Below are 19,837 nucleotides of genomic sequence, written 5' to 3'. Positions count from 1 at the left end.
TGACTGTGTATATGGTATAATTCTAGTTCATGGGTGCTGCACTTTGTTTTAAACTGTCTCCCACCAGTCATGATTTCCAAGGATAGATGTTCGATTTCATTGCCAGCAATACCTTGTTTCATATACAATATTCCAAGAAAATTGTTCCCTTTATTGACCCTGCAAAGGATAATGCAAGGTTTTATTCTCATCATCATCGCACACCGATCTCAATCTACTTGCTCGTACAGTCTAACTTTCATTTGGTTAATAAGACACCACGATGCAGACAAAGAAAAGCCCAATATATTGTACAGAATGCTACAGTGTACCATAGAAATCATGGACTTATCAGGAGAGCTGGAGAATCTTATATCAACTTCCATCTTGTGGTTATTTTTTGCTGGCTTTTGTTCATCCCAATTTCATTGTTAACTCAAACAAACCGACCCTGAATTTTAGCAATCGAAATTCAATATCCCTCTTCTTTCATTTCCATCCCTCTGATAGGTACCAGTGCATTTAACTCGATATTATTTCATTAACTAGTTTGATTTGCTATGGGACATGTGTCAATGCCGTGATTGGCAGGTTATGAAGGCCCATAACCAGGTCCAACTCTGTCCACACAAGCAGTAACATTCCTATGGAAGAGAGGAATCTTCAGTGAACGTTAACTGAAGCCGAAGATTATGAAGGGAACTGGCCAGAGGGTTTTCTGTATCGAATACCAGGGGACGGGATAAAAATGAGGACGTTCGGAAGAGGGTACAAAAGGTAACAAGTTCAGGGAAGGTCACTGAGACAGATGTGTTCACCAAGAGAGAAGGGATTGGGAGATATGGTGAGAGGTTGGGGCTGAACCTAGAAAAAGGGATATCCTGTTGATCCGAAAGAACTTTTCCTGCTCCTAATAAATCTCACATTTCCAAGCTGATGGATTGAGAGCAATGGGAAGTGGGAGGGCCTGACCATCATCATAGTTGGTCCCTCGAACGAGGGTGACTTGCTTCCACGAGAGTTCACAGATGTTTCAATGAAGGACCCGATGTTCCAGTCCTGAACTCCAACTGAGGGGGTGGAAGATGCCTGTGGGTGGATTGTTTTAACGTGGGCTGACCGTTGCACACCAGACACCACACGGGCTTGACAGAGTGAGGTCTTGGTCCAGTGGCAAGGGTTAACCAGGATGACTGGAGACCTGCTCTGCTGCACGGACCCAGTGCGCACACATCGCAGTGTGGGCTGGTCCGTGCTGCCCCTGGGCCCCTCGCCTCTCCTGGGCCCCGTACCCTCATTCGCTGCACCTCTACCACAATGTTCCAGGGCCTGGTGCTCTAGTTATTTATAGCCCCGACCTCCGATGATGTTCTCACACAGTTTGGGGTGGCCCTCGATGGTCAATGTACGGTGTCGCCATTGGCAATTGAAACACATCCCAGGCCAGAATTGTAGCTTTAACGGCATCTGTACTGTCTCACTGTGCAGCACAGAGAGCTGTGAAATGAAGCGGCTAATGACAGGAATAATAATAGTCATTAAAATACAGGCATTATTCTTTTACCGTAGAACATTGTGACATTTTAAGAATAGTCTTCGGTTCCTTGGCTTGTTCCTGCTATTTTGCTTTGTGTGTGTCTTCCTGCCTGTAATTCAAGTGCTATTTACAGGATCCTGCAATCAGTATTAGGCAATTGTTGGCAGCTTGACTCAGTTAGTCACACTGACCCGAGTCAGCGGACTGTGAGTTCGAGGCTGTTAGACCTCGACACCCCTGGTCCCCGCACTCCATTCACCCTCCAGCTGGTCTGCAGTGCGGCTTCACTGTGGGGCCTGGGAGCAAGTTTCTCCCTTCGGGCCCTCATTGCCCAGCTATGTATCTGCACCATTTTCTGTCTGTGTTTCGGGGAGCTGAGTAACGGATCCTGGGTAAAACCAACAAGCGGTATTCGGGAAAGGGAATTTCTCCAATCGAGGAGACCACAACAGAAATATTGTCCCCCTCTCTGCAAAGGTGAAAGCTTTGGGAATCGTCAAATTTAAATAATCTTGTTTGTAATTCCGTTAATGGGATATCCACAAATCTGATCTAGAGACTCACAATTTATTTCGAGAAGCAGATTTGTGTCAGTAAAGTGCCTATTTTATTCTTTTTCCCTTTTCTCTCTGAAAGAAAGAATAAATGAACTTGCATTGATGAGGTTGAAGACTCTCATGGTGGAGTAGTCACGAGCAGCTAGGGCCTTTCTTCATGTGAGTTGAGAGCAGGGGGCGCCAAGCGTTTTGTCTTCATGGTCCGCAGTGTCTCAGTGACCACACATGAAGTTCAAACCCCTGTTCCCATTAATTCCATCTGTATCCTTACTGATATCGACAGATCTCGGTGTCGGAATTAGATTTCTCCATCAGTAAGGTGACAGCCTTTTCGTAACTTCCAGGGCCACAGATCGCAATCAGCACAAACCAATAAGGAATAAATAAAAGAATGAGGATTGACTCGTGCGGGCGGACGGGTGGCAAGGCGGGCGGTCAGTCTCAAGACGCCTCAAAGCGCTTCACAGCCAATGAAGTACTTTTTTGAATTGTAGTCGTTGTTGTAATGGAGGAAATGCAGCAGCCAATTTGCACACAGCAAGCTCCCATAAACAGCAACCTGATAATGACCAGATAATCAGCTCTAATTTAGTGATGTTGATCGAGGGATAAATATTGGCCCCAGGACACCGGGGAGAACTCCCCTGCTCTTCTTCAAATAGTGCCATGGGATCTTTTACATCCATCCGTGAGAGCAGACAGGATCTCGGTTTAACGTATCATCCAAAAGACAGTGCAACACTCCCTCAGTACTGCCCCTCCGACAGTGCGACACTCCCTCAGTACTGCCCCTCCGACAGTGCGACACTCCCTCAGTACTGCCCCTCCGACAGTGTAGCGCTCCCTCAGTACTGCCCCTCCGACAGTGCGGCACTCCCTCAGTACTGCCCCTCCAACAGTGCGGCGCTCCCTCAGTACTGCCCCTCCGATAGTGCAGCACCTCCTCAGTCATCATCATCATCATCATCATAGGCAGTCCCTCGGAATCGAGGAAGACTTGCTTCCACTCCTGAAGTGAATCCTTAGGTGACTGAACAGTTCAATACGAGAACCACAGACCCTGTCACAGGTGGGACAGACAGAGGTTGAGGGAAGGGGAGGGTGGGACAGGTTTGCCGCACGCTCCTTCCGCTGCCTGCGCTTGGTTTCTGCATGCTCTCGGCGACGAGACTCGAGGTGCTCAGCGCCCTCCCGGATGCACTTCCTCCACTTAGGGCGGTCTTTGGCCAGGGACTCCCAGGTGTTGGTGGGGATGTTGCACTTTATCAGGGAGGCTTTGAGGGTGGTCCCTTGTAACGTTTCCGCTGCCCACCTTTGGCTCGTTTGCCGTGAAGGAGTTCCGAGTAGAGCGCTTGCTTTCAGTACCGCCTCTCCGACAGTGCGGCTCTCCCTCAGTACTGCCCCTCCGACAGTGCGGCTCTCCCTCAGTACTGCCTCTCCAACAGTGCGGCACTCCCTCAGTACTGCCTCTCCAACAGTGCAGTTCTCCCACAGTATTGCCCCTCCGACAGTGCAGCGCTCCCTCAGCACTGCACTGGAGTATCAGCCTCGATTTCATGCTCAAGTCTCTGGAGTTGGGCTTGAACCCATGACCTTCAACCCATGACCTTTTCCTGTCTTGGGGCACCTCAATTCCCAAGAGACCCAACTTATTTCCCGTCCAACCCCAAGGCTGCCGGAACATTCCGACTTGTGGCACTGCTATTAAACCTTTGCCAGCTTGTACTGATAGACAGAAAACTACATGTTGCTGGGTAAAACATTAAGTGATTCTTCACACAGAAGCCCGTCAGACATACTTCTGTCTGAAGATGGATTAAATATATTTTGTAATGATGATAAAATACTCCACGTTAGCAAAGATTAAAAATGTCCTAAATATTTACTGTGATCTCCTGAAGTTTGTCTTCAGGGAGAAATTATTTCTTTCAAAACATCACTTTAGTCTGCAATTAGTCCCATTGACGCACATTTACAATTCACCTCTCCTTATCTCTCAGTAACATCTCAAAATGCTTTGTGTTCAGTAAGGGGATTAATTGGGAGACTGAAGAAAGATGGGTACATTTGTCGTGAGCTCTGCCTGGTCTCTGGTTGGAGTACTGAGTGCAGTTTATTAAAGGATATTAACACCATAATAAGCAAGCTTGCGTGGGTTCACCAGGATGGGACCAGAGACAGAATGCTGCAGTTATGTGGGACGACCTGAGATGGAACTGGTGAGACCTGGGACAGTTTCCATAGCAACAGATTAGCCTACGAAGAGATTTAATGGAGATCTTTTTAATTCTGAAGAATTTTGAGAGAGTGATTGGGGAGAGACTATGGACTAGAACCTCCACTTTTGAGCTTATCGCCCAGAAATGGGCGTTTTTCCCGGTGTGGGCGATAACAAAGGGTTTTCAGATCACCGGTGTCTCGCCCAATCTCAAAACACCTAGTTTACATTTTTGAAAATGGGTGAAAGCGCGAGTGATATTAAATGGGCGGTAGCGTTACATTTGTTTTACCTACTGACGTAAAATGTGGCCGTCCTTAGCAACGGCATGGCAACGCTCGATTCCTGCGATTCTGGAGGTCAAGGGTCACCATGACATGCGCAGAAGAGGAGACAGAGAGAGAGGGAGCTCAGAGGGACTGAAGGCGTGGCTGGGTGTGGTGTGGCTGCTTTGGGAGGAAGGAGGGAGACTTTAGAGCTTCACAGCAAGTAGGCAAACAAAAATTAGCTGTTACCAGCCACATATTTGACCGAATTTGGCCTATAATGGAGAGAGAGGAGGAGGCATCACAGCACGCTGTGGAGACTGACACTGGGGAGAGCTGTGAGGTGGGAGAGGAGCACATTGGAGGGCGCAAAAGAGCCAGGAGGTTCTCGGACGAGGCAAATGCCTCCCTCCTGCAGGAGGTCGAGTTACGCTGGGGTGATTTGACACAGGGAGGGCGTGGGAAGCCCACCCCAAAGACCGAGCAGAGGATATGGACCGAGATAGCAGAGGTGGTCTTGTCGGTGACCAACGAGGTGTGTGAGGGCAACCAATGCCCCAAACGATGGAACGATCTTGTGGGACCCACAAGAGTAAGTATTGCATTGATTTACATGTACTTATGTATTTATATAATTTGATTTGTAACAGTCATGAGTGACTATCAGCAGATGTGAGGTCTTGCACTTTTACCAGGAATGTTTTACTCAAAGCCTGTGGTTACGGTGTACGTCTTGAGGTAAAGAATGATAATAATCATAATAATGATGATTACATCTGTCGGTTATGTGTTGTATCAGTGTCTGTGACAGTACCTAGCAATGATATCACGCACTGATCTCATGCCATGTCGTCCTGTCACCTTTTACAGAAGAAACTATCGATGATGAGGTCCGTGCAGAGGCGAACGGGTGGGGGGGTCACCAGTCCCCAGCAACATCACTGAGACGGAGGAGCGGGTGCTCGCACTCGTGGGGAAGCACCCCCGGACAGGCTCGGACACATCTGCAGACCCTGAAGTGATGCCACGTGAGTAAAGCTTACACCATTGCGTGATGTAAAGTCTATAGATGCCACACCAACTCATATCCGAACAATCATATATGATGGATGATTTCTAAAAATGTCATAGAAATAATGCTGGCCTAATGAAAATCATTGCAATGCACAATGTGTTGACGGTGATGAAATGTGTTGTCTGCGATGATTTTGAGAGCAGTGGTGCTTTTGTCGTGCATATGTTGTGTGTAGCGCTGGACTCACCTTGTCACCCTAGCACTTCCTTCTCCTCTAATAACCTCATTTGTGTCTTGCAGCTCAGCCAGCAGCGAGGCCCCAGGCAAGGCCACAGAGGCCAGAAGGTGGGGGCACGGGGCAGGAGTTGGCGGACGAGCTTACTATACCTGGTGCTGAGGGGCTCCGATTGTCGCCCGTCAATCCGCCGGGACTGTTCTCGACGGATGAGGGCGCGGATTTCGAAGAACCTGCATCGCCACGCTCCAGAACCCATTCCACCCCAAGGCCATCTCGTGGTCCTCCGGTCATTCCCGCCTCCACTCTGGAGGTACCGGCCCCAAGCACCTCTCCACAGGGCACCCCATTTGTCCTCAGGATGGCGCCGACCCTGCGGAGGCCTCGTGGACACGGCAGGTCTATTCCACGAGCGCCACATGACAGCAGAGAGATGGTACAGTTGTCCAGGAGGACTGTAGACATTGGTGACCAGCTCATCGAAGCATTGGGGGGCATATCCCAACACCTGGCCACCATGACTGAGTATGTTCCGCGGTTGGCGGAGGCCCTGGAGGCGATAGCCAGGAATACTGCTGCCACAGGCCTCCCAGTGGTCCCGGACCACCACCACTGAGAATGACAGATGATAGGCAGGACCAAGATCCTGCTTCTGCATCAGAGAATGTTGTCCCCTCAGCAGCTCCCCGCTCTCGTACCCATCCAACCAACGCATCTGTCCTCCTCCCCCGCAATGAGGCACCGCCTGAGAAGCTCCTCGGCCAGGCGCCGTGGAGCGAGGAGGGGAAGGGGGAGAGGTGGGGAGAAGAAGGAGCAGGAGGAAGGAAAGTGAGGTGCATGTGCGCAGGTGATGGCTGTGTTATATCTCCATCTGGGTGTATGCAATTTGTTGCAATGTATGGGGGAGGGGACCACGCTCCTGCTTTGCCTTTGTATTCTGTGTTGCTGAACATGTTGAACATGTGACTTATGTCAATGGTGGAAAAAGTGGGGTGTGGGCGGGGTTTGGGTGTTATTTGCTGTGTTACTTATGATTTCAGACCAATGTTGGTATTAAACTTTTGTTATTGAACATAACCTTGTTGTGCATTGTCTCAGATAGCTGGATCATTACACACTGCTGATTCCTTACCATGAAAGGATTAAATACAACTTAACATCAATCAACGTAAACTTTAACTGGCATCAAGGTGATGGGCACCATTGATGTCTGAGCTGCACACACACAGCGGTGTGTCAGCGTTGTCACTCACATCAGCGCTCTTTCCGTCAAATCTTTCCAATATCAGCTCCTCATGTAAGAGAGGGATTTAACAAATGCCAGCCACACCGCTGGCGTCTGTCCCGGTTAGTTCCATTTTTTGTGGGCGTTTGTTTCAGCGAGCGATATTGTGGGCGATACGTGTGGGAGGTGGTGAAATTGAAGATGGGCTATCTCCATGGCTGCTAGTTTGGGTAAATATGCTCTTTACGACAAAAAACAGTGGGCGGACGTTAATATTGAATCTCGGCGTTAATTCCGTGCGGAAAGTGACGCTGGGCAATATTATGGGCTTTGAATTCGCCCATTCTGCTGATTCCGCCCCAAAACAAGTGGGCGGGTGATGATATTTTTTCTCGGTGTTAAGCCCATTGGGAAAATAACGCTCGCCGATAAGTCTCCAAAAAAAGCCCATCAGTTTCCATTTTGTGCCAAAATGGGCGATATCTGGCGTATACGTCATTTCAGCGGTAAATTGGGGGCTAAGTGGGCGTTAAACAGGCAAAAAAAGTGGAGGTTCTAGCCCAATACCTTCTGGTTGGGGAGTCAGTGATGAGGGATCATCAATTTTAAATTGTCGCTGAGAGTGAGGAGAGAGGTTGGGAGAAGCTTATTCACATCGAGTGTTGTTGGTGCTTGGAGGGCTTTGCCACAGGGAGTGACTGAGGCCGAGAACTTTGCATCTTTTGAGGGAAGATTTCACAAATGAGTCACTTTGCTTTGACAGGATAATAAATTGTCACCATTTAAAAAAGAAAGGTTTTCCGCTGCTCAGTTTAGGTTAACGGGCTCTGTCAGGCCTCTAACCTTCCGGGACCTTCCATGGAATTGGTGCGAGCATTTACATTTTTTTAAATCTTTACGGTTTGTTTTTTGAGCTGATCATATGTGGGAGCCCTGACCCCTTAGAACTGCTGACCACCAATATCAGACAGTCACTAATAAACCCAACGGGGAATTCAGGAGAAACTTTTTTACCCAGAGAGCGGTGAGAATGTGGAACTCGCTGCCACAGGGAGGGGTTGAGGCGAATAGTATCGATGTATTTAAGGGGAGGCTGGATAAACACATGAGGGAGAAAGGAACAGAAGGATATGGGGATAGCGGGGGAGATGGAGAGGGGTGGGAGCGGGCTGGTGTGGAGTATAAACCCTGGCACGGAGCGGAGGGGCCCAATACTTTGTGTCGGTGCCGTACATACTCTGTAACTTGGTGATTTCAGCCACCCAGTGCTAGAATCAATCCTGGGTCAGATACGTCAGAGTCAGACACAGAGACAAGCTCCCACTGCTGTGCCTCAATATGTGCCTCGCCCTCAGGCAGCAGGCCTGACTGAACCTGCCCAGAGATGTGACCAAGGTCTTCTCCACCTGCTGGTTGCAAGCCGCCTGTTGGGAAACGGAAATCCAGCTCCATGGCCTCACAGCTCAGCTGGTGTGCAAGTGGGGATAAAATATCCGACAGAGCTTTCGTCCTTTGCCAAGTCTAAACTGGATGGAGCAGGATTGACGTGGGGAAGGTAGGCCGGTGTGAGTGCGAAAGGATATCTGTATTGGTAACTTGCTGAGAACTGTACAAGATTTTTATCAATTAATACATCCACCTTATGAGACACTGAAGAAGGTTTAAAAAGAGATCTTATTGTGTCCCGTCTCCATTTCCAAATGGATAGTCCATCTGAAAAGCAGATTGTCCCGACCGGATTGGCCGGGATTCACCCACCGAGTGGGGCAGGCAGTAATTGGCCATCAGGCCTCTGGCATTGCTGTTCTGAACGATGGAGGGACGCCTGGCCCTCAGTCGACTATCGGCCCCCAGTGGAACGTCGCAAATGGAGAGCTCGCAGCACGGGGACATTCTAGGATGCTGCACTCTCACAATCGTGTTGCATGCAGCCGAAGCAAATCATCCCCACAGCTCGCCTTCACTCAACAATCTCAGCACAGCCCCTCCGACAGTGTGGCACTCCCTCAGCACTGCCCCTCCAACAGTGCGGCACTCCCTCAGTACCGTCCCTCCGACAGTGCGGCACTCCCTCAGTACCGTCCCTCCGACAGTGCGGCGCTCTCTCAGTACTGCCCCTTAGACAGTGCGGGGCTCCCTCAGTACTGCCCCTCCGACAGTGCGGCACTCCCTCAGTACTGCCCCTCCGACAGTGCGGCAGTCCCTCAGTACCATTTCTCCGACAGTGCGGGGCTCCCTCAGTGCTGCCCCTCCGACAGTGTGGCAGTCCCTCAGTACTGCCCCTCCGACAGTGAGGCACTCCCTCAGTACTGCCCCTACGACAGTGCGGCACTCCCTCAGTGCTGCCCCTCCGACAGTGCGGCGCTCCCTCAGTGCTGCCCCTCCGACAGTGCGGCAGTCCCTCAGTACTGCCCCTCCGACAGTGCGGCGCTCCCTCAGTGCTGCCCCTCCGACAGTGCGGCACTCCCTCAGTACTGCCCCTCCGACAGTGCGGCAGTCCCTCAGTACTGCCCCTCCGACAGTGCGGCGCTCCCTCAGTGCTGCCCCTCCGACAGTGCGGCACTCCCTCAGTACTGCCCCTCCGACAGTGCGGCACTCCCTCAGTACTGCCCCTCCGACAGTGTGGCGCTCCCTCAGTGCTGCCCCACCGACAGTGCGGCACTCCCTCAGTGCTGCCCCACCGACAGTGCGGCGCTCCCTCAGTACTGCCCCTCTGACAGTGCGGCGCTCCCTCAGTGCTGCCCCACCGACAGTGCGGCGCTCCCTCAGTACTGCCCCTCTGACAGTGCGGCACTCCCTCAGTACTGTCCCTCCGACAGTGCGGCACTCCCTCAGTACTGCCCCTCCGACAGTGCGGCACTCCCTCAGTTCTGCCCCTCCGACAGTGCGGCAGTCCCTCAGTACTGCCCCTCCGACAGTGCGGCGCTCCCTCAGTACTGCCCCTCCGACAGTGCGGCGCTCCCTCAGTACTGCCCCTCTGACAGTGCGGCGCTCCCTCAGTACTGCCCCTCCGACAGTGCAGGGCTCCCTCAGCCCGGCACTGGAGTGTCAATGTGGAATTTGGTATCCAAGCCGCTGGGGTGAAGCCACAAGCTGCGGACACGGAGGCGAGAGTGCTCCCGCTGAACCATGGCTGACCTGGCTCGTGTGGGAAATAGACATTGCCAAAATGTGAAGCAGGAGCAAGAGGAGATGGAGTCTCCACGTACCCCACGCTGGGCCGTACCCCAGGTACCCCACGTACCCCAGGTACCCCACGTACCCCACGCTGGGCCGTACCCCAGGTACCCCACGTACCCCAGGTACCCCACGTACCCCACGCTGGGCCGTACCCCACATACCCCACGTACCCCACATACCCCAGGTACACCACGTACCCCACGCTGGGCCGTACCCCACATACCCCACGTACCCCACATACCCCAGGTACACCACGTACCCCATGCTGGGCCGTACCCCAGGTACCCCACGTACCCCAGGTACCCCACGTACCCCACGCTGGGCCGTACCCCACATACCCCACGTACCCCACATACCCCAGGTACACCACGTACCCCACGCTGGGCCGTACGCCACCTACCCCACGTATCCCACGGCAAAAGGCCTCCTTCACTTTCGTGAAAACCCAATTAATTTTTTTTTAAGTAACAGAAAAATGTGATCGTAATGAAATGCATTACATCCTGCAAACCCTGTCTTTCTAATTAACATGAGATCTTCTTATTTAATAATCAGTCTCCATCTGGGTCCCCCAGGAGCGAGCTCCTCGCTGCGGGACTTTGGTCACACGCCTGCATCCAATGTTCCGATGCAAATCTTTATTCATAACGAGGATGTTGAGGGATTTGTTGCAGGTTTCATGGGGCAGCGATGTAACACACAGATTGCTCTTCGAGGTTTGCTGGTAAATTCATTTTTATTTATCTGCAGAATAAAAAGCAACATTCAACCTGGAGGTTATGTATTTATTAAAGCAGCAATCAGCCACTAGAGAGGAACAATAAAACTGCTCCAGCTTGTGTCAATTGTTGCATTTGTCAAGATGAAGAATGTTGGTCTCAGGAAATAACACCTTCCATTTCAGGATCTCACTGCCCCATCACACACTCCCAGGGCAGGTACAGCACAGGGTTAGATACAGAGTAAAGCTCCCTCTACACTGCCCCATCACACACTCCCAGGGCAGGTACAGCACAGGGTTAGATACAGAGTAAAGCTCCCTCTACACTGTCCCATCAAACACTCCCAGAGCAGTTACAGCACGGAATGAGATACAGAGTAAAGCTCCCTCTACACTGTCCCATCAAACACTCCCAGGGCAGGTACAGGGGGGTTAGATACAGAGTAAAGCTCCCTCTGCACTGTCCCATCAAACACTCCCAGGGCAGGTACAGGGGGTTAGATACAGAGTAAAGCTCCCTCTGCACTGTCCCAGAGCAGTGTCGAGGAAGCTTTACTCTATATCTAGCCCGTGTTGTAACTGCAGACCTTTAAAGTAATTTTTTACAATATTTTTCTCAATTTTAGGGATAAAAGATGATTTACCTTTGAATTCATGAAAAAACTTCCCTTTGTATTAGTTCCAAATGACTATTATAGTTTGTTTTATGCCTCACATCTATAACGTCAGGATACACAGTGATGAGTTTGGGTAATGGCCTCAATGATGTTACAAATATTGTGGATAAATAATGGCAATACATCACTCTGACCACTTCGTGAAAAATTACATTTTAGCATCAACTATTTCATATTTCAGTCCGACATTAAAAATATTTGTGCTTCGTAATGTAATGGTGCCTACTTTAAATATTAATTTTAGCACTCAGTGCTCTGCAGTGCACAATCCATCCAAACACGCTATAAATGGATTTTTGTGCTAACAGAGCTTGGCGAGATTTGGTGATGATGAAAGCTCACATTACTGCCACCAAGCTCCGTAACAATGGGGACTGTGAGCTGCAGTTTCTCATTGACTTCAACTGTGCATTCTTGAGGTTTAAAATAGCAAGTGGATTTCTCTGAACTCACTCAGTGTTTTGCACCGGTTAATTAAAAACTGGAAAATTTGTGGAGTGGAAATCCTGGCGTTTTTAATAAAAGCTGACTTTAACAGTCCTTAGCTGTCAGTGCCTTGGGAGTACTGGATTGACAATGATTCCTGTATGGGAAAATATGCCATTCAGTGCCCTAACATCCTTCTACTGAAGAGTCACAGACCTGAAACATTAACTCCGTTTCTCCTCTCTCCACAGACGCTGCCTGACCCGCTGAGATTTCTAGCTGTAACGTGTGCCCCTGTGAGCAAGCTCACGGGTTTGTAGAGGCATTGAGTCGTGAGTGGCTTAGCTCGTCACGTGATGTTCACGAGACTCAATAAAACTCTGGCCAGTTGGGTTCGGGGAATCCACGATGGGGCAGGTGGTTGTGAGCCTGGTGGATGAACTGGTAATGTGTCGTGTGATCGTTAAACCTTTGTTAATAAACCAACTCGTTCTTAATAGCAATGTGTTGCTATGGATTCTCAAGCAAAGAGCCCATGAAACGAATACACTACAGCAGCATTTTATGTTTTATTCTAGATTCCAGCATCCGCAGTATTTTGCTTTCGTATTAGGGTTTAATTTATTGCCACTTCTCAGCTAAGAATGCCACCTTGAAGAAGTTTTGCTCTTCCAGTTCTGACGAAGGGTCACGGACCGGAAATGTTAACTCTGTTTTTCTCCCCAGATGCTGCCTGACCCATTGAGGTTTCCAGCTTTCTCTGTTTTTATTACTAACATCCAACTTGACGACGGCAGGGAGAGTGAGCATTATGGTGAAATGGGAAAGATATTCAGAGGCAAATGTGTGAAAACTGTGGAGCATTTAATTTCTTTGTTTGACGAATGTTGTGCTGGGTAAGTGAGCCAGGTGGATAATGTGACATTTCTATCAGTACCTGGGGCTCATTACCATTCTCAGCCTGTTTACTGTGCAGAACCACAAGTGTCTTGTGGGAGAATTAGACTTAGAATCACAAATGATGTCTGCAAGTTCCCATGGTTTAATTTAGCACCACAAGGTGAGATCTGCCATCAGTGGCCCTCTCTGTGGTTAATTCACAGCACAGAGTCGCATAATTAGTCATTACGACCAAAGACTGCCTTTCCCACCAGGTTTTCAATCTACAGAAATGTCTGTCAAAAAGTTATCAAGATATTTGAATCGACTTTTTGTTTTTTAATTAATTTTTTTCTCAGCGGCCTCCAGGTGCCCATGCACCATGCACCCTCCCTTGGCCTGGCTCAAGTGTCAGTCTGTGCTAGTCTCGGCAGTGAGTGGGAGCAAGCTATTGGGCCATCACAACCCAACCGTCCCTGTTCTGGCCGGACACCCAAATACATGCACGCACTTTCCTTAACAGAGCCAAGGCCACCATGGAAAGCTCAACCCCCCCAAACCCAACCCCCCAAACCTAACCCCCCAAACCTAACCCCCCAAACCTAACCCCCAAAACACAACCCCTCAAACCCAACCCCCCAAACCTAACCCCCCAAACCCAACCCCCCCAAACCCAACCCCCCAAACCTAACCCCCCAAACCTAACCCCCAAAACACAACCCCTCAAACCCAACCCCCCCAAACCTAACCCCCCCAAACCCAACCCCCCAAACCCAACCCCCCAAACCCAACCCCCCAAACCTAACCCCCCAAACCTAACCCCCAAAACACAACCCCTCAAACCCAACCCCCCCAAACCTAACCCCCCCAAACCCAACCCCCCAAACCCAACCCCCCAAACCTAACCCCCCAAACCTAACCCCCAAAACACAACCCCTCAAACCCAACCCCCCAAACCTAACCCCCCCAAACCCAACCCCCCAAACCCAACCCCCCAAACCTATCCCCCCAAACCTAACCCCCCAAACCCAACCCCCCAAACCCAACCCCCCAAACCTAACCCCCCAAGCCTAACCCCCCAAACACAACCCCTCAAACCCAACCCCCCAAACCCAACCCCCCAAACCCTATCCCCCAAACCCAACCCCCCAAACCTATCCCCCCAAAACCCATCCCCCCCAAGCCCATCCCCCAAGTCCAACCCCCCCAAGCCCATCCCCCAAGCCCAACCCCCCCAAACACATTCCCCCAAACCCAACATCCCCAGCACATCCCCCAAGTCCAACCCCCCCAAGCCCATCCCCCAAGCCCAACCCCCCCAAACCCATTCCCCCAAACCCAACATCCCCAGCCCATCCCCCAAGTCCAACCCCCCCAAGCCCATCCCCCAAGCCCAACCTCCCCAAACCCATTCCCCCAAACCCAACATCCCCAGCCCAGCTGCCCAAACCCAACCCCCCCAAGCCCATCCCCCAAGCCCAACCTCCCCAAACCCATTCCCCCAAACCCAACATCCCCAGCCCAGCTGCCCAAACCCAACCCCCCCAAGCCCATCCCCCAAGCCCAACCTCCCCAAACCCATTCCCCCAAACCCAACATCCCCAGCCCATTCCCCAAACCCAACCCCCCCAAGAGCCTGTGCCTCACATTGACGAGTGTGGACCCGGCAAACAGTGCTGAGAGACGGGCTGGACCAGCGATGATCATGGAACTCTGTCCTTGGTGCTGAATCGTTGTGCTGGCACTCACAGCCTGCTCAACTCACTCAAATATATCATATAAAAACTGAAAATGCTGGAAATACTCAGCGGGTCTGACAGCATCTGAGGAGAGAGAAACAGAGTTAACGTTTCAGGTCGTTGACCCTTCGTCAGAACTGGTGAAAGTTCGAGATGTGTCAGGTTTTTAAGCAAGTGTCGGGTCCGGGAACAGGGGTTGGGGAGGAAATAACACAAGGGAAGGTCTGTGATAGGGTGGAAGGCGGGAGAGATTAGAGAGACAAAAGGGATGTTGGTGCGAGGCAAAAGGAGATGGTAATGGGACACGTTAAGAAACAAAAGATGGGTCTAGATAGGGTGTGAATTGGAATGGCAGTATCATCAACAGTTGCGATGGAGGGGACCCGAGTAGGACTGGAACAAAGAATGTTCCACAAATCCCACGAAAAGACAGGCGTAGCTAGGACCCATGTGGGTTCCCATAGTAACACCTTTAATTTGGAGGCAGTGGAGTGAAAGGAGTCACTCAAATATATTCCATGAAAGAAGAATCGATCGTGTGTTAGGGTACCACCCACCACAGCCACTTTCATCCAGCTGATTGTTTTACAATTTACTTAATTACAAATTAATTCCTTTAATAATTAATTTTATAATTTCTAACTACCTGAACAATTTCCTACTTGCTGACGCATATTCTTATCCTAATTATCTGTAAAAGCTGCACGGTGCTGAGGCACAGCATTGAGTAAACTGTGTGAGGGAAATTTATAATTCTGTGAACAAACTGGCTGATTGTATGATTTCCATCGTCACAGAGATTTGGATCCAGAAATGAGTTTCAGGCAGTTGGGCAAAGCTGGTGGTATCGGATTGGCGAGGTATTGTACACGGTACAGACACGCCCGTTGTACGCGGCATGGGTATGCATGTTGTATGTGGTACGCACACCACCTGTTGTACGCGGTATGCACACTGCCCGTTGTACGCAGTATGGACACCGCCCACTGTACGCGGCTCCAACACACCCGTTGTAAACGGTACAGACACGCCCGTTATACACAGTACAGACGCGCCGTTATACACAGTACAGACAGACCCATTGTACACGGTACAACAAGCCATGACTTATCTGAAAATGCTCCAGATAGTCAGAAGTCACACACGGAGAGGCCATTCTGTAAATGAACTGGCGCTCTCTAATTCTCATTTCTCCAACACTCCCTGTATTATTTTATATTGTTCCTGTTCAAATACTTATCCAATTCCTTTTGAAATCTCTGCCTTAAGGGAAGCCTTAACTTCCCCTTGTGGACTATGTTCTAATAACCCCCTGTGGGGGATAAAATTCTTCTCATTTCCTCCGGCAGCCTTTTTGTTCACAGCAAGATCCCACAATCAGCCACGAGATGTATGACTCGTGAATCTGGTTTGGATGTCATTGGTTGGAGGATGATTTTTGGACCTAACAGCACAAAAACAGGTCATAGGGCCCAACCCATCCATGTTGGGGCTCATTCTACACACCAACCTCCTCTCACTGCAGTTACTTCATCTCAGCACATCAATATCTCACTGTTGGTACAGGCATTATTCTGCATTATACCACCTAAACATAGGGAAGGTCAGAGAGAACCCCAGTGTGACCACTCATCCAAAGGATGGCCCCACAGCTGGCCCATTTATCCACTCCGTTCCCCCCCAGTTGAGCTGCTGTGTATGGCCTCTGTTACGCTGTAAAATTCTGCCATTCTCTTGTCCATTTACATCTGGCATCTGCAGTTGAATTCAGATCAAAATCATGGGCCAATTGGAACTCAAGACCGGGAAGTGAAAATCCTAATATTATCACAGAATCACAGAACGGTTACAGCACAGGAGGAGGCCATTCGGCCCATCGAGCCCGTGCCTGCTCTCTGCAAGAGCACCTCAGCCAGTCCCACTCCCCCGCCCTTTCCCCGGAGCCCTGCACATTTTTTCCTTCAGCTACTTATCCAATTCCCTTTTGAAAGCCACGATTGAGTCTGCCTCTACCACCCTCTCAGGCAGCGCATTCCAGATCCTAACCACTCGCTGCATAAATAAATGTTCTCCGCATGTCGCCTTTGGTTCTTCTGCCAATTGCCTTAAATCTGTGTCCTCTGGTTCTCCACCTTTCCACCAATGGGAACAGTTTCTCTCTGTCGACTCTGTCCAGGTCCCTCATGATTTTGAACACCTCGATCAAATCTCCTCTCAACCTTCTCTAAGAAGAACAACCCCAGCTTCTCTAATCCCTCACCCCGGGACCATTCTGGTAAATCTTTTCTAGAATCTCCAAGGCCTTCACATTCTTTCTAAAGTTACATGCACACAATTGGACACAATTCCACACCCAAGTCCAAGTCATTAATATATATCAGGAAAAGCCGTGGTCCCAGTACCGGCCCCTGGGGAATATCACTGATTACCTTCCTCCAGTCCGATAAACAACCGTTCACCCCTACTCTCTGTGTCCTGTCACTGAGCCAATCCCGTATCCATGCTGCCTCTGTCCCTTTTATTCCATGGGCTTCAACTTTGCTGGCAGCCTATTATGTGGTACTTTGTCAATCACCTTTTGGAAATCCATGTACATCGCATTGCCCTCATCAGCCCTCTCTGGGCCGCAGTTTTGAGGTGATTGTGAATGAATTTAATTCCATTTTTATTATATGGATCCCAGGACTTTTAACGATTGGGCGCTTTGGAGAACCACGTTCATTATTCCAACCATCATCAGAGGCAGTCCCTCGAAGCGAGGATGACTTGCTTCCACGTCAAAAAGTTCACAGGTGTTTCAATGAAGGACCTAATATTCCAGATCCCAAACTACATCCTGAAGGGTGGAAGATGCCTGTGGGTGGATTGTTTTAACGTGGGGTGGCCGTTGTACACCAGCCACCACACGGGGCTTGACAGAGCGAGGTCTGGGTCCAGTGGCGAGGATTAACCAGGACGTCTGGAGACCAGCTCTGCTGCACGGACCCAGTGCGCACACATATCGCAGTGTGGGCTGGGCTCGTGCTGCCTCTGGGCCCTCGCCTCTCCTGGGCCCCAATCACACCCCTCTATGAACTCTCACCGCTCCTTCGCCCCGACCCCGCCGCTCCTGCTGTACCTGCCCACGCTCCAATCACCCACCTGGACCTTGATGCCGTTCTCCTGCTCCAGCACGTGCTGCTCCCTGGAGTGGTACACCACCACACTGCTCCCCCCGCTCCCCGGCCTGCTCCCATGGTGCTCGCAGGCTGGGGGCCATGCACACAGCCCAACACTTGTTCTGTGATAGCCAGAGCCAGTAGCCTTCCTTAAATTGGTGTCTTGATTAGACATGCACATCCTCGAGCCAGAACACTCATAAAGTGAAAATGTACCTAGGTTTTGTTGAAGTGTTTGAAGACAATGTTGAGTTATCCAATACTCCAAGCTTAGCAGCAGGCTGTTCCTGTGCCCAAGATTCTTTCCCAGATGTGATGGGTCCAAGTGTGGGAACTGAAGGCTGAAAGCTGAGCTATATAAAGAGCTTGGGGCAGTTCCTCTCGTGGAGAAGCCTCAGCAGAGATTATTCAAGCATCGAGACCCTGAAGGGAACAGCAGAAAGCCTCAGGTCGTGTTTGAGCTTGGCACAAAGTCTGGGAGCAGGAGCCATAAGCTCGGGCTTCGAAGTGGGAAGGTGCACAGGGAGTTCAGACCTAATTACTTGCTGCAGAGGCTGCAGGTCGTGGGCGATAGATTGTCAGGGAGCCAGCAAAGAACGAGCGTGTGAGGAGAGTGAGGGGAGAATTGAGCAAGTTATCGAGGGGGCGAGGGATTGAGAAGAGCTCGTTTCTTGGGGCGCATCAAATGGTGGAGTGCTTTCGCTTGCTGTAAGTTCTGATACTTCAATGCACTCCTGTACTCACACGGGATGAAACATTGGTTTTCACCAGTAATTGCCTCCTGCAGCCTTCCAATTTTGATGCCCTTTCTTCCATTGCACTCCATCAGTGAGATTATTAAATTATCAGCATTTATGCTAATTGAAATTCTTCACTTAAGATCCAGTATGATTCTATTCGTTTGAGTTAAGACCAAGGCAGGGTCCCCAGAGCCATGATCTCATTGAATGGTGGCACAGGCCAAGGGTCTGAATGGCCTCCTCCTGTTCCTGTGTAACAGGCTCAAGGGGCTGAATGGCCTCCTCCTGTTCCTGTGTAACAGGCTCAAGGGGCTGAATGGCCCCCTCCTGTTCCTGTGTAACAGGCTCGAGGGGCTGAATGGCCTCCTCCTGTTCCTGTGTAACAGGCTCGAGGGGCTGAATGGCCTCCTCCTGTTCCTGTGTAACAGGCTCAAGGGGCTGAATGGCCCCCTCCTGTTCCTGTGTAACAGGCTCGAGGGGCTGAATGGGACTCCTCCTGTTCCTATGTAACAGGCTCGAGGGGCTGAATGGCCTCCTCCTGTTCCTGTGTAACAGGCTCAAGGGGCCGAATGGCCCCCTCCTGTTCCTGTGTAACAGGCTCGAGGGGCTGAATGGCCTCCTCCTGTTCCTGTGTAACTGGCTCGAGGGGCTGATTGGGCCTCCTCCTGTTCCTGTCTAACAGGCTCAAGGGGCTGAATGGCCTCCTCCTGTTCCTGTGTAACAGGCTCGAGGGGCTGAATAGCATCCTCCTGTTCCTGTGTAATGGCTCAAGGGGATGAATGGTCTCCTGTTCCTGTGTAACAGGCCCGAGGGGTTGAATGGCCTCCTGTTCCTATGTAACAGGCTCGAGGGGCTGAATGGCCTCCTCCTGTTCCTGTGTAACAGGCCCGAGGAGCTGAATAGCCTCCTGTTCCTGTGTAACAGGCTCGAGGGGCTGAATAGCCTCCTGTTCCTGTGTAACAGGCTCGAGGGGCTGAATGGCCTCCTCCTGTTCCTGTGTAACAGGCCCGAGGGTCTGAATGGCCTCCTGTTCCTGTGTAACAGGCTCGAGGGGCTGAATGGCCTCCTCCTGTTCCTGTGTAACAGGCCCGAGGGGCTGAATGGCCTCTTGTTCGTGTGTAACAAGCCCGAAGGGGTGAATGGCCTCCTCCTGTTCCTCTGTAACAGGCTCGAGGGGCTGAATGGCCCCCTCCTGTTCCTGTGTTCTAGGTGAACTATTTGCAATCTCAGGGTACCCACAAAGCACCTTTTTGGGGAAGGATGACAATTTTAAGAACAATGGTTC

This window comes from Pristiophorus japonicus, chromosome 26, assembly GCF_044704955.1.
Source record: "Pristiophorus japonicus isolate sPriJap1 chromosome 26, sPriJap1.hap1, whole genome shotgun sequence".
In the NCBI taxonomy this organism is placed as follows: Eukaryota; Metazoa; Chordata; class Chondrichthyes; family Pristiophoridae; genus Pristiophorus; species Pristiophorus japonicus.
Note: the sequence above shows the minus strand (reverse complement) of the source record.